An 18,367-nucleotide genomic window follows, 5' to 3' on the forward strand; every position below is an offset into this window, starting at 1 on the left:
GGTAAACACAGGCTCATTGTATCCGATATATACATCAGAAATAGGCTCTGGGTAAGAGAGTTCAGAAATGTGATCACAATTCTACCCCCAACAACGTTGCCCAAAATCACATCAGTTGGAAGGCCATCCATAATGGCAACTTCTCGCAACTCCTGGCACTTTTTTTTCCAAATAAGGCTCCCAACATTCCAGGATCCAGACAACCAGCCAATAAGCTAAAGAAACCAGCAGCCACAGGTGGTAAAAGTGACAAGAGCAAGTAGGAGAGAGCCATCTGGAGTGGTAGTCCCGAATTTGGGTGACTGTCTCGCTTAGTCAGGATTTGGTCCGACTACAAGGACAGTTGGGAGGTGTGTTCTACTTCACAGTGTACTGCTCGTGAATACAGAGCTACGTGCACCTAGCAGTAGTGCTCACAGTATTGACTGTGTGTTTGTCTAAATTGATAACAATGTTACATCATAGGGGCCCCCTTGTCTGAAGTGCCCCGGTCGCCCCAAAGCCTTAATCCAGCTCTGCCTACACTATACATATTGAATTGCACTATTCATTCATCATTTAAGCACAACGTTTTCAACAGTTTAAAGTGTGTGATATGAGAGGAGTAAGAGAGAATGAGCATTATATGATATCAACAATTAATCTAATATGTGGTCATTTTGACCGAATTTTATATATGATTCCAATATGAGTGATGTGTGTATCTCTCCACAGTGATCAATTATTCCTATTTTCACTGATGTTAAAGCTATTCTCGTCGAGCTGATGAACTCAGACCAGGCCTGCATGGACAATGGACACAAAGAAAGCCCTTTATTTTATGCTGCCTTAAGCTGGGTACAAACTACAGAAAATTTCTCCCGATGAGCTGTAACGATTTTATCAACAACTGAAAGTCCTGATGATGATGCAGATTCCTGTGTACACACATACATAATTTACCTTCATATCTGTACTCTTCATCTGTCATAACCATCAGCTGAAAAGATTGGGACTCTGCACACTACAGATATCTGCCTACACTGCTGGTCCTGAGTGTGTACACACTTCCCCATTTGCCTGACATCGTTCCATTGTTCATAGTGATTTTTAGTGAGTTTATAAAATCAAACAATACGATGTGCTTTGGTATTTGCTATGGGTCGGACAAGGATGGCAGGAAAGAGGCGAACAGACAGGAGACGAGGGGAACAGGATAGAGGCGTGCATAAAAAACAAAAGAGGACAGTTATGAGAAAATGTTGGAAAACATCAATATAGATAATGGAAGCAGGGCTCAAATAAACAAATGGGGAAATACAACAGAGAGGAGTCTGATCTATATCCAAATAGAAAAATTAAAAATATTTTTTTTTGTGTTTTGTATATGATTTTTTTGTTGGAATGGTAACTATTGTGATGCATAAGGGACTAAAAGATGCAGTCAGGTTGATGAGCAGGACTTTTGTTCTACTTTACATTGGGGCTCAATAGTTAATTTACTGAGGATGAAGCTCTCCTACTCACACCCATCCCACAACATAATTAGTTTTGAAAAGCATTACTAATTAGCTGCATCCCGTTGTTTTATATAGAACACAAGTTCATTTGAGTCATGACAGGAAGTGTTGGGTAATAGACCTAATCTGCAGCACATTTGAAGGTTACAGTGAAGCGTGTGTGCACTTTGGGGTAGGTGAGGTTCCCCATCACTGTCCTACACTGTAATTCATGCACTGCACTATTCAGTCATCTCTTAAGCAGAATAACATTTTCAGGAAAGTCCAAACTGTAGGAGACACAGGCTTAGGCTTTATTGAATACAGACACATAAAGGAGTAGAGGGGGAAGACAGGTGTCACTAAGAGCTCAGGCCAGGCAAAAATTTGCTCAGGGTCTTCAGGCATCACTAGGGACTCATGCCAGGGAAAAGCTGTCTCTGGGTCTTTGAGCCATGTAGCCATGACCACTTGAATTTCAGAACAGGTGGCCACTTTCACTTAAACTGTCACTTGGCTTGGGCGATGCAGCCGTCATCACTGGCTTGGGTCAGGAGGTCTTGTCACTGAGTCTTCAGGCATCACTGGGAGCTTGGGCCAGGTGGCCACTGGCACTGGGAGCTGGGGCCAGTTAGCAGTTGACTCTGAGTCTTTGGGGCAGGTTGAACATCACTGCCCAACACAATAATTGATGCACTCTGTGATGGGGAGGTGGGAGGGTGAGGGAGTAGGAAACACAGGAACTAAGTTTTATTGATTACAGACACATAAAGGAGTAGAGGGGGAGGACAGGTGTCACTAAGAGCTCAGGCCAGGCAAAAATTTGCTTAGGGTCTTCAGGTATAACTAGGGACTCATGCCAGGTGGCAGTTGTCTCTGGGTCTTTGAGCCATGTAGCCGTGACCACTTGAATTTCAGAACAGGTGGCCACTGTCACTTAAACTGTCACTTGGCTTGGGCGATGCAGCCATCATCAATGGCTTGGGTCAGGAGGTCGTGTCATTGAGTCTTCAGGCATCACTGGGAGCTTGGGCCAGGTGGCCACTGGCACTGGGAGCTGGGGCCAGTTAGCAGTTGGCTCTGAGCCTTTGAGGCAGGTTGCAGATCACTGCCCAACACAATACTTAATGCACTGTGTGATGGGGGAGGTGGGAGGGTAAGGGAGTAGGAAACACAGGCACTAAGCTTTATTAAAGACAGATACATGAGGGGGCAGAAGGGGAAGAACTAGTGTGTTCGTTCTGTTGTTCCTCATCACTGTCTAGATTCCTGTCTCTCACCAGCTATCTTATGATTCCTGCTCCAAAGCCTGTGATCTAGACACCTTTGCAGTATGCTTCCGACCTGCCTGACTGCCAAGAACCTTTGCTCCACTCGGTGTGCTTGTAGGTCTATTTCTGGTGAGCCTGCTGGTGCAGGGAGACTGGGGTTCAGAAACCTACCAAGTCAGTAGTGGTATCATCACAATATGTGTGAAAATCACTATCGACACATGAAGTATTGGATAGCGCAATAAATTAATAAGGTGCTAACCATTGTTTAATACTTTATAGAGAGCACTGTGCTCTCTTTTCAAATAGAATGTCAGAATCTAAGATAAAATGTTTTAATGAATGAAATAAAATGTGTTTTTAGAGAATTTGGTCTGAACTCTAAGAGTGTCCCAATCAGAATCCCCTTTCCTCTGTTCTTGTTTTGTACAGGTGTATTGAGGGAGGTCAAGAGAATGGTAAAATAAACACCTTCTATGGTCTCAAGGTCAGTGTGCTTAAAGCGGACACTTGGGGGCATATTCAATTAGCTTTCCGATTCGCAGTAACACGCGTTACCGTGAAAAGTGCGCGTTCTTGCCGGTATTACGGTACCGCATTAACGTGGATTTTCGTACGCAACCCCATGGGCTGCGAACGAAAATCCACGTTATTGCGGTAACGTGTATTACGTTTCGCGGCTGTTCCGGCGCGTTACCGCGATTTGAAAAGCTAATTGAATACCCCCCTTGGTGTCTGGTCTGTATAAAACCGATGGCAGTAGGCTATACAGAGCGCCATTTCACGTGCAATAGGCAATATACAGCCGCCTCTGGTGATTAGTATGTACTACAGAGACCATTCTGGTGGTAAAAATACAATATATAATATCATATTCAACAGCAGTAAGATGCCAATTATTATACTTGAGAGTAGTAGCAATATGCCCTACCATAGTGGTAATGTGCCCAGTAATACACCCTGCCACAGTAGTAATGTGCCCAGTAATACACCCTACCATAGTAGTAATGTGCCCAGTAATACACCCTGCCATAGTAATAATGTGCCCAGTAATACACCCTGCCACAGTAGTAATGTGCCCAGTAATACACCCTGCCACAGTAGTAATGTGCCCAGTAATACACCCTGCCATAGTAATAATGTGCCCAGTAATACATTCTGCCACAGTAGTAATGTGCCCAGTAATACACCCTGCCACAGTAGTAATGTGCCCAGTAATACACCCTACCATAGTAATAATGTGCCCAGTAATACACCCTGCCATAGTAATAATGTGCCCAGTAATACACCCTGCCATAGTAATAATGTGCCCAGTAATACACCCTGCCATAGTAATAATGTGCCCAGTAATACACCCTGCCACAGTAGTAATGTGCCCAGTAATACACCCTGCCACAGTAGTAATGTGCCCAGTAATACACCCTGCCATAGTAATAATGTGCCCAGTAATACACCCTGCCATAGTAATAATGTGCCCAGTAATACACCCTGCCATAGTAATAATGTGCCCAGTAATACACCCTACCATAGTAATAATGTGCCCAGTAATACATCCTGCCACAGTAGTAATGTGCCCAGTAATACACACTGCCATACTAGTAACAGGCCCAGCAATATGCCCTACCATAGTGGTAATGTGCCCAGGAGTGCACAGTTTCCTGTGTTGTGGTCTGTGTTGTGAAATCGCCAGTATGCGGACCATAGTTGGTCACTGGGGCAGGGTTTGATCAGGTAGGGGTGTGGTTTGTCCGATGCAGGGGAGGGGCTAATTTTATCATAATTTTGTTTTTTGTTTTTTGTGACAGAATAGGACCTTTTAACAGATATGTGAATTTACGGGGATACAATCTTCATTTTTATTGGTGAATTTTTCTATTGCGGAGTTAATAGAGCTGGGAGGACGAAGGTCAGGTCATTCTGCGGAATGGTCGGGGAAGGATTAGAGACAGTAAAGGTCAAAGATGCAACATTTCATCGCCAAATATTGATTGCGGCAATTATTACATGAGACAGCTAAAAGTTTCACTCATCTTTGTTAAGAGGTAGGAATTATCTGTTCTTACAATAGATAGTTACTGACTGTTATTATGCAGTTTCACAAAATGTCCACAATATTTGTATTTGGGAATGTTTTATTGCCAGTAAAATAATATTTAACAATAATAAACGATAACAACCATGAGAACAGGAGCTGAGAAGATTAACATCCTACTGAGCAAATAGTACAGACAATGGTATAATACAAATAATACATAAAATGCTCTCCCCAAACATCCCAATTTCCATGAGAAAGTCCCTGATTTCCAAGTGACTAAAAAGCCTACAGAGATACATGACATAGTAACACACAGGATGCTACAGCAATAAAAGATCACTGAATGACATAACATTACATAGCAATAACCTTACCAATTTGTCCCGCTGTCTCCCCGTCATCTCCTCCTGAATGTACCAATGGTTCCTTAACCTCAACATGGCCAAATTTGAACTAATAGTCTTCCCTCCTTCAAAAGTCCCCTCTCATCCACTTCATAACTATTGGTAATACCAAGATCTTCTCCCTTGCCCAAGTTCACTGCCTCCGTGTCATCTTTGACTCCTCCCTCTCCATCACCCCCGTATACAAACCATTACCCAATCCTGCCACTTTCATCTCCTCAATATAGCTCTTATTCAATCATTCCTCTCCATTGATGCCACCAAAACTCTCATCCATCTCTTATCATCTCCCACCTTCTGCAACCTCCTTATAACTGGCCTCCCCCACGCCCGTCTCGCTCCTCTCCAGTACTCAATTTTGCATAAAAACTAATCTTCTTCTCTTGCGGATCTACTTCTGCCTCCGCTCTCTGTCAAGCACTCCACTGGCTCACCCTCTGCTATAGAACCCTCTTCAAGCTCCTCTCCCTCACCTATAAGGGCCTCTCTCCATCCACAGCTCCTTAACTCTCCAACCTCAGCTCCATTCATACTTCCTCTCGCCCTTTACGATCAGCCAACGACCACCCCCTCATCTCCCATCTGGTTACCATGTCTCACTCCTGCATTCAAGACTTCTCCCATGCTGCCCCCTTTCCATGGAACAACTTCCCTTGTTCTATCAAGTTCCTCCCTTGTTCTATCAGGCCCCTCCCTTGTTCTACCAGGCTCCTCACTTGTTCTATCAGGCTCCTTCCTTGTTCTATCAGGCTATCCTCTAGCTTGCAAATCTTGAAATGATCCCTCAAAACCCAACTGTCCAGGATCACCTACCCTTCCTCCATCTAACCTCTCTCCTCCTCAACCCCCTTTCTTTAGCCTTTCTCACTTATCATTTTAAACCTTACCCTCTTCCTCCTCTCCTCATTTCACCAGCCCTTATTATGCTCTCCCTTCACATTTATAGTATTCTCACTGTTCTAGTCCCCGTTTCAATTCTACATTCAGATTTCTAGTCTCCTGAATCCGACCCCTTCTTGGTGTTTCCTGTTAGTCTGCCCCTTCCCCTAGATTGCAAGCTATTATGAGCAGGGTCCTTTATTCCTTGTACCCTCCTCCTTCTGTCACCCTCCTGTTGCTCCCAGCATCCCAGCTTCATTCCTTTCTTTTTTGTGTTCGTGCCTCGGGCTCCTTCTCTCCCCTTCCCTCTATTACTGTCTCTGGTCCTGCTAGTTGTGCCCACACTCCTGTGCTCAGTCCCATCCTGCTTTAGTTCACTCCCCACCTCTTCCTTTCCCTTTCTGTACTTCCCTGTATGTAGTGTTCTGCTTTCTCCTATGCTCTATGTACGGTGCTGTGGACCTTATGTGGTGCCATATAAATAAAAGATAATTATAATAACCATAAACAAACCTCTAATTCTAGCACCAGGTCTCTTTTCCTGACACAACCTATTTTGTGGTGGTTTGCAGGATTGTGGGTAAATGAGTGGATCCAGTGGCATAGAACACCATCACCAGGGTCCATAGCAAAATTGGGGTGGTGGGCCTGGTGATATGTGTGTCCACGCCCCTAGAGGCCCCCACTATGTTCTTCTGATTGGGGGCTGACGTATATGCAGTGAAGCCCCATTTGGTCTATCCTTTCTGGCACTGCATGCTCAGAAGAGCAGGGTGAGGGGGATGGGTACGTATGTCGAGGCCTCTTCACCTCAGCGCTCCATAGATGCCACACCCCCTCCAACCACTAGCTCCACCCCTGGGTGGAATCTTCATGCCTGATACTCACACTCTTGTTGCTCCCTAGTGAATTGAGCGGCTGCATTCTCAGTAATACAGAGACATGGCTGCCTCCACTGTGTGCAGCGAAATGCTTTTTATATTCTCTATCTGCTGGGAACAGCTTTATATTATTTGCACTATAAAACATCAGGGAACAAGTCTGCCATACAGACACAACATCATGTGATGTCCCGCTCCTGAATTCTGCTGGGGAAGCTGATGTCTGGCGTTGTGCAGCGACCACAGGGATTGGAGATTGTGCTGTACTATGTAATACATCTCTGTCTCTGCTATGTGAGTCCCAGCAATCAGTGATCCAATGTCAGATGCTCAAAGCCTGTTGTTCTTTATTGGCAGAAATAACAATAGTGCAACATGATAGTATCACTACATACACACACGTGGGAGAGAGTATAGCACAGCTGTACAGGGAGAGGGTGATAGCAGCAATACACGTGTCAGTGTGTGTCGTGTGTGGTTCATCCAATATTACCCAAGAAAATAGTACAGAGGATTTATAAGGGACCTTATCAGGGAAAGAGAGATTCCAGATTTTACCCAATGGAGCGGTCTCTAGACAGCTCAGACAGTCAGCAAGTATTTCTGAGGTCTGCTCTTAGTCCTATAAAACATTTCATAAATATATTAATATCGAAGTAAACAAACAAACTCCTCAGTGGCGCATTCAATAGGAGACATAAATACACTTCTAATAGGTCACTGAATACTTTATGTCGTTCCGCCACAGAAACAGCGCAGAGATCCCCTGATACAGTGATCTTGGAGGAGATCAGAACAAAATGACGTGGACAACATAACCTCCAGTACCGTCCCATAGACAACATAGCCAGCACCAACGGATCAACGGATGTCACACCATGCTAATCCCCTGGCAATATAATAATAAAAATAATAATAATAATAAATATAATATATTAATCAAATAATATAATTTAATAGTTTATATAATTTAGTACAGTATATAATTTAATTTAGTACAAGAATATTGTCTAGAGTAGACTAATGACCATTTTTAAAGCATAATATTGAGATGCTTATGACAGGAGAGTCGTCACTTCCTGCTACATTCTGGATTTAAATGCAGTGAAACAAATCTGTTATGTAACTGTACCGGTTGGGTGAATCGAGGTCTCCTTTCTGAATACAGATTAGCAGCACGAGCAGGTCCACATTCAAAAATTGGATTTAATTTTGTGGCCCAATATTTAAATCAGATACATGGAGGTGGGGGGTGGGGGGCATTCACAGGAGTGTCTCTACTCTGCAAATGGAGCACAATTAATTTCTAACTTGCAAATGATGCAAATAGGAAGGGGATAGCTACAAGTCCAAAGTCTCCTAAAAGAAACAGATTCTTCCTGAGAAAGGAGAGCGCTGCAACATTGTTTCAACAAAGTAAAACATTGCTGCTTATTGAGTCCTAGTGTAGTGAATAAGGTCAGACTAATATCTTTGATAGATGTTGGCTCCAATCTCCAGATCACACGTATGTTAGACATAACGATTCTGGGTCTGATTCATTAAGGAAAGCAAAGCAAAAAAAAAAAATGAGTAGCTTTACACCTGGGCAAAACCATGTTGCATTGGAGGGGGAGACAAATTTAAAATGTGGGGACAGATTTATAACTGGGGTAGAGCATGTCCTAGATCAACTTTAAATTTCAATGTAAAAATAAAGCTATCAAGTATTTGTGTGCTACATAACAAAAAACAGACAGTATTTAACTTATGTGCAAAATAAAAAAAACTAATTTGCACCCCTTGCATTGTAACATGGTTTGTCCAGGAGCAAATGTACTCATTTTTTTTTTTTTACTTTACTGCCCTTAACAAATCAAGCCCTCTATCCTTATTCTCCTGGCAGGTTGCAGCAGAAAAAATAATAACAATTTGCAAATCATTTAATTCAGTTCTCAATATATGAAGAGAAATATTTTCAGAACCTTGGCGAACCTACGCGTGTGTTCCAGAATTAATGAGTGTATGTACATTATGGGTCTGATCCATTAAGGAATGTAAATGATACGTGCCATAGTTTGTGTAAAATTGGCCAGTAAAGGACTACACGCCAATGAACGCAGGAACATCCAATTCATCTTTGAACGCTAATGACACTTTCTACTGCCTACGGGGGGAGGGGAGGGGCGCATGCTCACAGGCAATGTACAGTACGGGCGTGCAAAGGTGGAGTGCGCGCAGCAGCGTCTGATCCACGCTCCGGGCGTCTCTTAGGTACATGGTCATTTTACACCAGCTACAGGTCAGGTGCTGAGTGATAGTGATGACGGCCGCGTCTGCAGCTAGAACATGTGTTTGCAATCAGGAGCAACTGTAACAATGTATTTTATGCACAGTAGACAATAATAACATCCTGATAAGTGTATGTCATGCAATAAAAATATTTTAAAAAAACCCCAAAACATTACATTAATGACTATTTAATTAACGGGTGTTAATTTATTTTATAATAATTTTTAAGCTGTGCGTTCTGCTGGCACTTTATATCCACATATGTATTATACATATTGTGCAGTGTGGTGTGTCTGTCAGAGCAGAGCGCACCTAGACCCGTATTCAATAAGAGAGGTTTCTTCAGTTCCGCTTCTAGCTGAATACAGATGAACGTATGGACGATTTATTTGCGTTTTTAAAAAAAATGCACATTACTTTCGTTTTGAGTTCCTTAATGAGTCAGGCCCTATATGTTGTGTTTGCAGAGGTAGAGTTGGATATATGTTTTACAAGATTAGTGTAACGATTGTACGGCATGCATGCCGCCATGGACGTAAATGGATGCAGAATGTTTAATGACGGCTTACGGCATGTAACAGAGGGGTCTGCATTACATTCTGCTTGATGATATTATACGTTATTTGTCCCAGAGGATTAGGCCGTTTCATCTGTACACGACAAGCGCTCTGGTCCCATTCATGATGACGTCAAAGTTTCATTTCAGGATATTATCCTGTTGAGAGAAGAGAAGAGTCAAGATAATTGGCAGCACAGTGGCCTAGTGGGTAGCACGTCTGCCTCACAGCACTGGGGTCATGAGTTTGATTCCCGACCATGGCCTTATCTGTGTGGAGTTTGTATGTTCTCCCTGTGTTTGCGTGGGTTTCCTCCGGGTGCTCCGGTTTCCTCCCACACTCCAAAAACATACTGGTAGGTTAATTGGCTGCAATCGAAAATTGACCCTAGTTTCTCCCTGTCTGTCTGTCTGTCTGTGTGTGAGTGTGTGTCTATAGTAGGGAATTTAGACTGTAAGCCCCAATGGGGCAGGGACTGATGTGAATGAGTTCTCTGTACAGCGCTGCGGAATTAGTGGCGCTATATAAATAAATGATGATGATGATGATGATAATGACGACAGAATGTAATGAAATTAAAGCTCTGCAATACAATGACTGACCACATGATGTCAGCACTGTTTTGTGGAGCTTTCAACAGCTGGTTGGCAGTGCAGGATTTTAGGATTTCCACACGTGAAAATAGATAAGTCATTGGACCTAATTCATTGAGGAAAGTTCCGTAAAAAATTGAGCAAGTAGTCTCCTGGACAAAACCATGTTACAATGCAAGGGGTGCAAATTAGTTTTGTATTTTGCACATAAGTTAAATACTGTTTGTTTTTTCATGTAGCACACAAATATCAACTTTAAATTTCAGTGTACAAATAAACTATCAAGTATTTGTGCGCTACATAAGAAAAAAGACGGTATTTAACTTATGCACAAATTCTTGCCTAAGTTCCTTAATAAATCAGGCCCATTGCATTTAGAAGTGAATGTTGATGTGAAAGATGAACTGTCAACATTGTAAAGCAGAAAGGTGGCTTGGTACAAGTCTGGAGAGAGTGATTGCATTAAAATGCTGATAAGTTACCCCATCCCTATCTATAAGGTAGGTCAGGTAATGCTGACACTTTCATAACTGGGTCACAAAATCCCCAATAACTGACCTTCCGCAGCATCATCTGTAACCATGGGGAAAATATCAGTGCCATCCACATTTTCTTTCTATTGCTCTATATGCATCTGCGAAAGATCACACAGCAGCAACAGTGTATTTCCCAGTTTTTAACAGGTAATTTCAGGTGAAAGGCCACTTTAAAGTATGAAGAATCATTCTGGAATGCTACAGTACCCGACACAATTATTTCAATTTGAAAAAATTATTTTGGGTGGTGTTCACCGTTAACTATAATAAATAACAATTGACATAAGTTTGTTGAATTTACATGACTGTTCCTTGGGGAATTAATAGAATGCATTCATTCCATAGTTACCGGCTTTCTTAAGTTGGCATCTGGGAGTTGCCACGGGGAGGTGGCCGTTTCGGGGGCAGGGCTATACAAATCGCGCCATTTTGGTCCCACCTCCAAATGCCGCGATTCTCTGAGAATTGCATAATTTTGGATTTAATTCTGTCCACTTCACTAGGATGTGGGCAGATGCGGGAGGCTGCCATACTCTCCCGGGAGTCCGGAATTCGACAAGTATGAATATTGGTTCAGTCCAGGGGCGGATCTAGAAAGTAAGAGACAGTGCTCCACACTCTCCCTGCCTGTCTCTGCCGAACGGAGACGCCGGCAGCAGGACCCTGCTAGGGGGGGAAGCCATCACCACTGGTTCAGTCCACAAACTGGCTTCCCCCACCGTGTGCAGCAGAGAGGTACTCCTTACTGTTTCATTAAAGTGCAGTACTTTAAAAATGTCTGTAGATGGCACTAAGCTGGCAATACAACCAGTCAAAAGAAAAAGGATCTGCTGATGTTGTCACTAAATATATTGAAGGGAAAAAATCAATTCAATACAATCATCATCCTCATCATCATCGACAGTTATTTATATAGCGCCATCAGATTCCGTAGCGCTTTACAATTGGGAACAAACAGTAATAATACAATACTGGGTAATACATACAGACAGACAGAGAGGTAAGAGGGCCTTGCTCACACGGTTACAATTATGTAAATTACTCACAGAAAAAGACAGGCGTGAAGTGGTGATTAATTAATGTAGGCACCAAGGTGAGAATGTGCAGCAACCTATAGAATCCAGTCAGATATTACCTTTAATTAGTCTAAGAAAATGACTAATTGGTTGCTATGGGTTACTGTGCTTCACTTTGAAGGCTCATAGGGCAGCACAGTGGCACAGTGATTAGTGTTTCAGTCTCACAGCGCTGGGGTCATGAGTTTGATTCCTGACCATGGCCTTATCTGTGTGTAGTTTGTATGTTCTCCCCGTGTTTGCGGGGGTTTCCTCCAGGTGCTCCGGTTTCCTCCCACACTCCAAAAACATACTGGTAGGTAAATTGGCTGCTAACAAAATTAACCCTGGAGTTTGTGTGTGACGGGGAATTTAGACTGTAAGCTCCGATGGGGCCAGAACTGATGTGAGTGACAAATATTTTCTGCACAGCGCTGAGTAATTAGTGTGGTTTGATATAACAATAATCATGTGTAAGTTAAACCAATGAAAGCACTTCTTAGATACCACAAGTTACTGCACATTTACTAAGACCCGTATTTATCAACATGCGGTGATACTGGTGATTATTTTATCAGCGTTACTCACCTGCCCCCCCCCCCCAGGCCTTACTGGCCCAGAGCAGCCAGGCAGGTCTCTGTGCACGTGCCCATGCGTCTGTGGGCTCGCCAGGCTCTCTTCTGGGCTGTGGAACTGAAAGCCCAGATTTTGGGATTTCAGTTCCACTAATACAAAAAATAAATTGTAAAAAAAATGATTAAAAATATAAAGATATAGAAACCATTAATCATTAAAAAAAATGCTTTAATCAAACAATTAATCATTTTCTCAGACTTGTTCACTGTTATCGTCACCCTGAGATGGTGATAACAGAACAGGCACCGCGGTAATACTTGATAAATAGGTAAGCATATTAACCCTTTGGTATACTGAGCTAATGGATTAGGGCTTCTCACCCTTTGAGATATATATATATATATATATATATATACGCCCCTACATCACCCCACAGCGTGTTACAATGAGAGAATGGTGTCACCGTTGTCTTGTCTTCAGGGGAGCTCTCGCTGCCTTGTGCACTGCAGAAGCTGCTGCTATTGGACGAGGAGTACGATGGTAACGCCCTCCTACAGAATTCTGATGTCTGATTGGCCAGATGCCTTTAAATGTGAAAGGAGAAATTGTTCAGTATAAATAAATCATTACCAAGGATTATAATACAGACCAACAATATTATACTACAATAAACCTGGTAAGAACTAAAAGATATTGGCTGCGATCTTTAATCTTACATTTACCCCACTCAGACCATGTGTCTGCTCTTACCTCTACACAAGTGCCCTGGTAGCCTGCGAGGGGGCTTCTGCACCGAGTACTCACACTCACAGTTACTCTTTGCTCACATACTCCAATAATCAGGACACTTTTAATGGAAAGATAACCCAATGCCGCAGCCTTAGAGGGCGTCAGCTAATCTCACAGCCGTCCACATTGGAAAATAATTCCCACTGACACTTTGCTGCTGAGCTCGGCAGAGCTTGGGGCACTACAATTCCCATCATGTCTTCATTATTCACTTTAGTTAAAACAAACTCATTTTAAATGTTTCTCTTTAATATATTTACCCTTGTAAAGACCAGAAAAAAATAGGTGGTAAAAATAGCATTTAACAAGCACATAAGACATTTTATGGTGCAACTGAACAATATTAACAACTAGCGACATTTCCAGGGACAAATTTAAAACATCAGGCTGTCCTTGCAGTGGGTGGTAATTACGTGATCAGTATCACACAGCGAAAAGCTGTGAGCGCGAGGGTTTGGTACCATGTTGGCACAGACTGATCATTGCGAGAGATCAGCTATCATCAGGTAATCACCAACTGGTGATAAGTCATACTTGCCAACTCTTCCGGAATGTCCGGGAGACTTCCGAACTCTGGGGAGACTCCCGGGAGAGCAGGCAAGTATCCCTCATACTGGAATTTATTTGCTGTAATGACGCGATCCATGGTGAATCGCGTATTTTGGCCCCGCCCCCATGCCAAAATGTTTTTTGTCGCAGGAAGGGGCCAAAATGACGCGATTGACCATGCCCCGCCCCCTCTGCCCTCCAACCACGCCCCCTGCCAGGGATCTCCCGGAATTAACTATGCAAAGGTTGGCAAGTATTTGATAAGTACAATGTCTTCTAAGCTCTCTAACTGGACCCGTCACCTACAGTGGTGGCGACTATAATGTGGGCTGTATCTATATTTAGGAAAAGGCAGCCTACAATCCAGTAGGTACTGATACAGCGCTATGTGATCTGCAATATGGCTGCTTCTACCGTTAGCGGGGTCATTTTAACAGTCTTTAAAACTACACTTCCAAGATATACCACAGACAAATTTCTTATTTTTTCTGAGTCCTTAAGGTTGTCTACTCATTTTACTAACAGTTCATAATAAAGTGATTTGAAATCATAGTTATTTATTTCGCTGTTACATTTTGATCAATGAAAAGCACTTATAAAATTCTCTGCAGCGCTAAGGGGGGAATTCAATTGAGTGCAAAACGTCTCCGTGACCATCCCAGAGACACTTTGCACATATTTTTCCAGAGAAATCTCTGATTTTTCCTCGCACCCCTGAAAAACGAGCCAAGATTTTTATGTACTGACGGTAAAAATGTGCAGCCGTGATGTCCTGACGAACATTGCGGCTAACTGAATTTCCCCCTAACTTGTTATAGTTTTACAAAGAGCTGCAACATTGTTGCAACAACGTAAAAACAAACAGCAATATTCCTGGCCGCCTGCCAAGTTGTATTGTAGTGTGTAGGAATGAAGTGAGATGTCGGATCCTATACTACTATCTTTTCAGATTGTTTTATTACATGTTGACTGTAGTCTCAAGCTCACAAGTAGATATGCTAAAATAAAATTTTAATATATGCTTATTCTGCCAATAGAAGGCAGCAGAAAAATTAATAATAATTTGCAAATCATATAATAAATTGGGGGATGTGATGTGTTGTGTCGTTCCTAAATTAAATGTTACTCGTAAGACAGACTGATCGTCCCCCCGATACACTCACCTCTTCTCCTCAGTGGCACTCTCTATTGCAATACTACTACTTCTGCATCCTCGGGACAGAGCATCACGTGACCTCTGGGGACTCCGCAGTGAGAGAGAGAAAGTCTACGAGACAGATAATGTGCTATGAGACAGGTCATTCATGAGAGGTGGACAGAACAAGTGATATTACAATAGTACAGCCAATAAAACAGACGGTCTCAAAACAAGCCCAATGCTACAGACTTAGGATAATTATTGGGAATTCATCACAGAATTTTCCCTCCCACCTTGTAGACAGGTAAACGCCCTTGTGGGGGAATCGCCTGTTCTCTCCCTTCCAGGGTCTGGAAAGTATCCTCCAAATTCTAGAATTTCCCAGAATGTAGGTAACTGTGCCGCAGGCTCCATTGAAGTCAGGCGCAATCTGACCCTTTGCCGTGAGACCTTGCCAGATTTGGCCACCAACTTGGCAGTCATGGTGGGATCAGCCCTTTTGTGGCTGGTAATACACCTCTACACAGGAGATTTGTAGAAATACAGACACACTCAGAGATAGAGAACGGGGGCCTGATTCATTAAGGAACTTAACTTGAGAAACTTCTTATTTCAGTCTCCTGGACAAAACCATGTTGCAATGCAAGGGGTGCAAATTAGTGTTCTGTTTTGCACATAAGTTAAATACTGACTGTTTTTTCATGTAGCACACAAATACTTGATAGCTTATATGTACACTGAAATTTAAAGTTGATATGTGTGTGCTACATGAAAAAACAGACAGTATTTAACTTATGTGCAAAACAGAACACTCATTTGCACCCCTTGCATTGTACCATGGTTTTGTCCAGGAGACTGAAATAAGAAGTTTCTCAAGTTAAGTTCCTTAATGAATCAGGCCCCAGATGTGTCTACAAATACAAGGTGCTAATCAAAGGACTCATCTGTATGTAGCTCAGTGCAGATGAGGATCAACTACAAGTCGGTCAGAGTCATCGCTTCCTCGGTCTTGTGCTGTAATAAACACTGGGGGGATATTCAGGAAAACTGGTGCAACAAAAAAGCTGCTGTAAGTAACCCTTACCCAGTAATCTGACATAAACCTTCTCTGACATAAGGTGCTGGAGCAGTAACTGGGCTGCACCCTCATGACCTGAAATGCACCAACCTCTTATTTGGAAAGTTTAGAACAGACCGTAAATCATAATATGGATCTGTGGAAAGGAAGAACATTTTTGTTGTTGCATTTTGCATTATTCATGCATGAAGCACGTGGTGGACACTTAGAAGTCTTTTCACAGTCAGCTTGTCAGTAAAAACAAATGATTATTAATTTGCATGAGAGGAGAGTTGTCAGCACATAGGATGCAGTACATATTATTGTACTACTGTAACAAAATTGCCCATATGATATATAGGTAACATACTGGATAACCTGTAATGTCAGTGCACAGTGACGGGTGCAGGGCAAGGCCGCCATCAGGGGGGTGCGGCCAGTACTGCTGTGAGGGGCCCGGACACAGTAGGGGGCCCGGACAGAGTAGGGGGCCCGGACAGACCTCTCCTTCTGCCCGGGCTCCCTGGACTGTCCGGGCCTCTCAGTCTGACTGACCGTGCTACCCCTTCTTCTCCGCAATGCTGCAGCTCCGCCTCCCAGGCTCTGATAGGCTGGGGGCGCGGCCTAGTGACATCGTCACTGCGTGCAGTGCTCCCAGTTTATTAGTGACCGGGAGCTGCAGCATCGCAAAGGAGAAGGTAAGTTAATTAAGTATTCATTTTATAGGAGAGGAGCAGATAGAAGATGGGACATTAACTGGGGGGGGGGAAGAGGGGGACATTAACTGTGGGGGGGGGAGAGGGGGACACTAACTGTGGGGGGAGGAGGAGAGGGGAACACTAACTGTGGGGGGATGAGGAGAGGGGAACACTAACTGTGGGGGGAGGGGGACTTTAACTGACGGGTATAAAGGGGGGACCTTCACTGTGGGGTGGAGAGGGGGTACCTTAACTGTGGAAGGGGTGAGAATAGGAGAGGGGGACATTAACTGTGATTGGGGAGAGAGGGGGACATTAACTGTGATTGGGGGGAGAGGGGGACATTAACTGTGATTGGGGGGGAGAGGGGGACATTAACTGTGATTGGGGGGAGAGGGGGACATTAACTGTGATTGGGGGGGAGAGGGGGACATTAACTGTGTTTTGGGGGGGAGGGGGACATTAACTGTGATTGGGGGAGAGAGGGGGACATTAACTCTGATTGGGGGAGAGGGGGACATTAACTGTGATTGGGGGGGAGAGGGGGACATTAACTGTGATTGGGGGGGAGAGGGGAACATTAACTGTGATTGGGGGGAGAGGGGGACATTAACTGTGATTGGGGGAGAGAGGGGGACATTAACTCTGATTGGGGGAGAGGGGGACATTAACTGTGATTGGGGGGGAGAGGGGGACATTAACTGTGATTGGGGGGGAGAGGGGAACATTAACTGTGATTGGGGGGAGAGGGGGACATTAACTGTGATTGGGGGAGAGAGGGGGACATTAACTCTGATTGGGGGAGAGGGGGACATTAACTGTGATTGGGGGGGAGAGGGGGACATTAACTGTGATTGGGGGGGAGAGGGGAACATTAACTGTGATTGGGGGGAGAGGGGGACATTAACTGTGATTGGGGGGGAGAGGGGGACATTAACTGTGTTTGGGGGAGAGGGGGACATTAACTGTGTTTGGGGGAGAGAGGGGGACATTAACTCTGATTGGGGGAGAGAGGGGGACATTAACTGTGATTGGAGGGGAAAGGGGAACATTTACTTTGGAGGGAGGGAAACATTTACTTTGGGGGGAGGGGAACATTTACTGTGATGAGGGATAGGGGGCGTATGTATGGGGGCCCTGCCAGATTAATTAGGACTGGGCCCACAGTTTCTGATGGCAGCCCTGGTGCAGGGTCTGTAATCTTCGAGGGTCACTCACCTTGAAGTTCTCCAAGAAGCCGCTGGACGGGTTCTCCAGTTTGTCTCCGGCAGTCTCATCCAGTGTTCCCAGGACACTCTGACTGTGCAGAAAGAGCTCATCATACAAAGTGTCTATAAGACAGCTACGTGTCCGCTCCTGGTGTGAGAGAAGAGACAGTTCCTATAATAATATATATATATATAATAATATGTCGTTCAGCTCTGTGACCTCTCCGCGAGCTGTCTAATAACACATTCAGTGACTGTCACACAGAAGTGTCCTCACCTGCAGCTTGGAGAACCTCTCAGCTCGGTAGCAGCTGACCTCGGCATTAATCAGCTTGGTGAGGAGGAATTCCCGGAACTGTTGGTTCTGAGAGGAAAGAAAACAGAGTCACTGG

The 18,367-nt window shown here is 43.8% G+C and overlaps 1 long non-coding RNA gene across 1 annotated transcript; it reads right to left on the reverse strand.

Moving 5' to 3' along the window:
• Positions 1–7,917: 7,917 nt before the first annotated feature.
• LOC142160790 (uncharacterized) lies at positions 7,918–18,109 on the reverse strand. Its single transcript, XR_012693306.1, has 4 exons — positions 17,986–18,109; positions 15,038–15,141; positions 13,000–13,120; positions 7,918–9,934 (listed from the first exon to the last, which is right to left on the reverse strand). It is a non-coding gene; the product is annotated as an uncharacterized LOC142160790 (long non-coding RNA).
• Between the last annotated feature and the right edge of the window lie 258 nt (positions 18,110–18,367).

Source organism: Mixophyes fleayi, chromosome 6, assembly GCF_038048845.1.
Source record: "Mixophyes fleayi isolate aMixFle1 chromosome 6, aMixFle1.hap1, whole genome shotgun sequence".
In the NCBI taxonomy this organism is placed as follows: Eukaryota; Metazoa; Chordata; class Amphibia; order Anura; family Limnodynastidae; genus Mixophyes; species Mixophyes fleayi.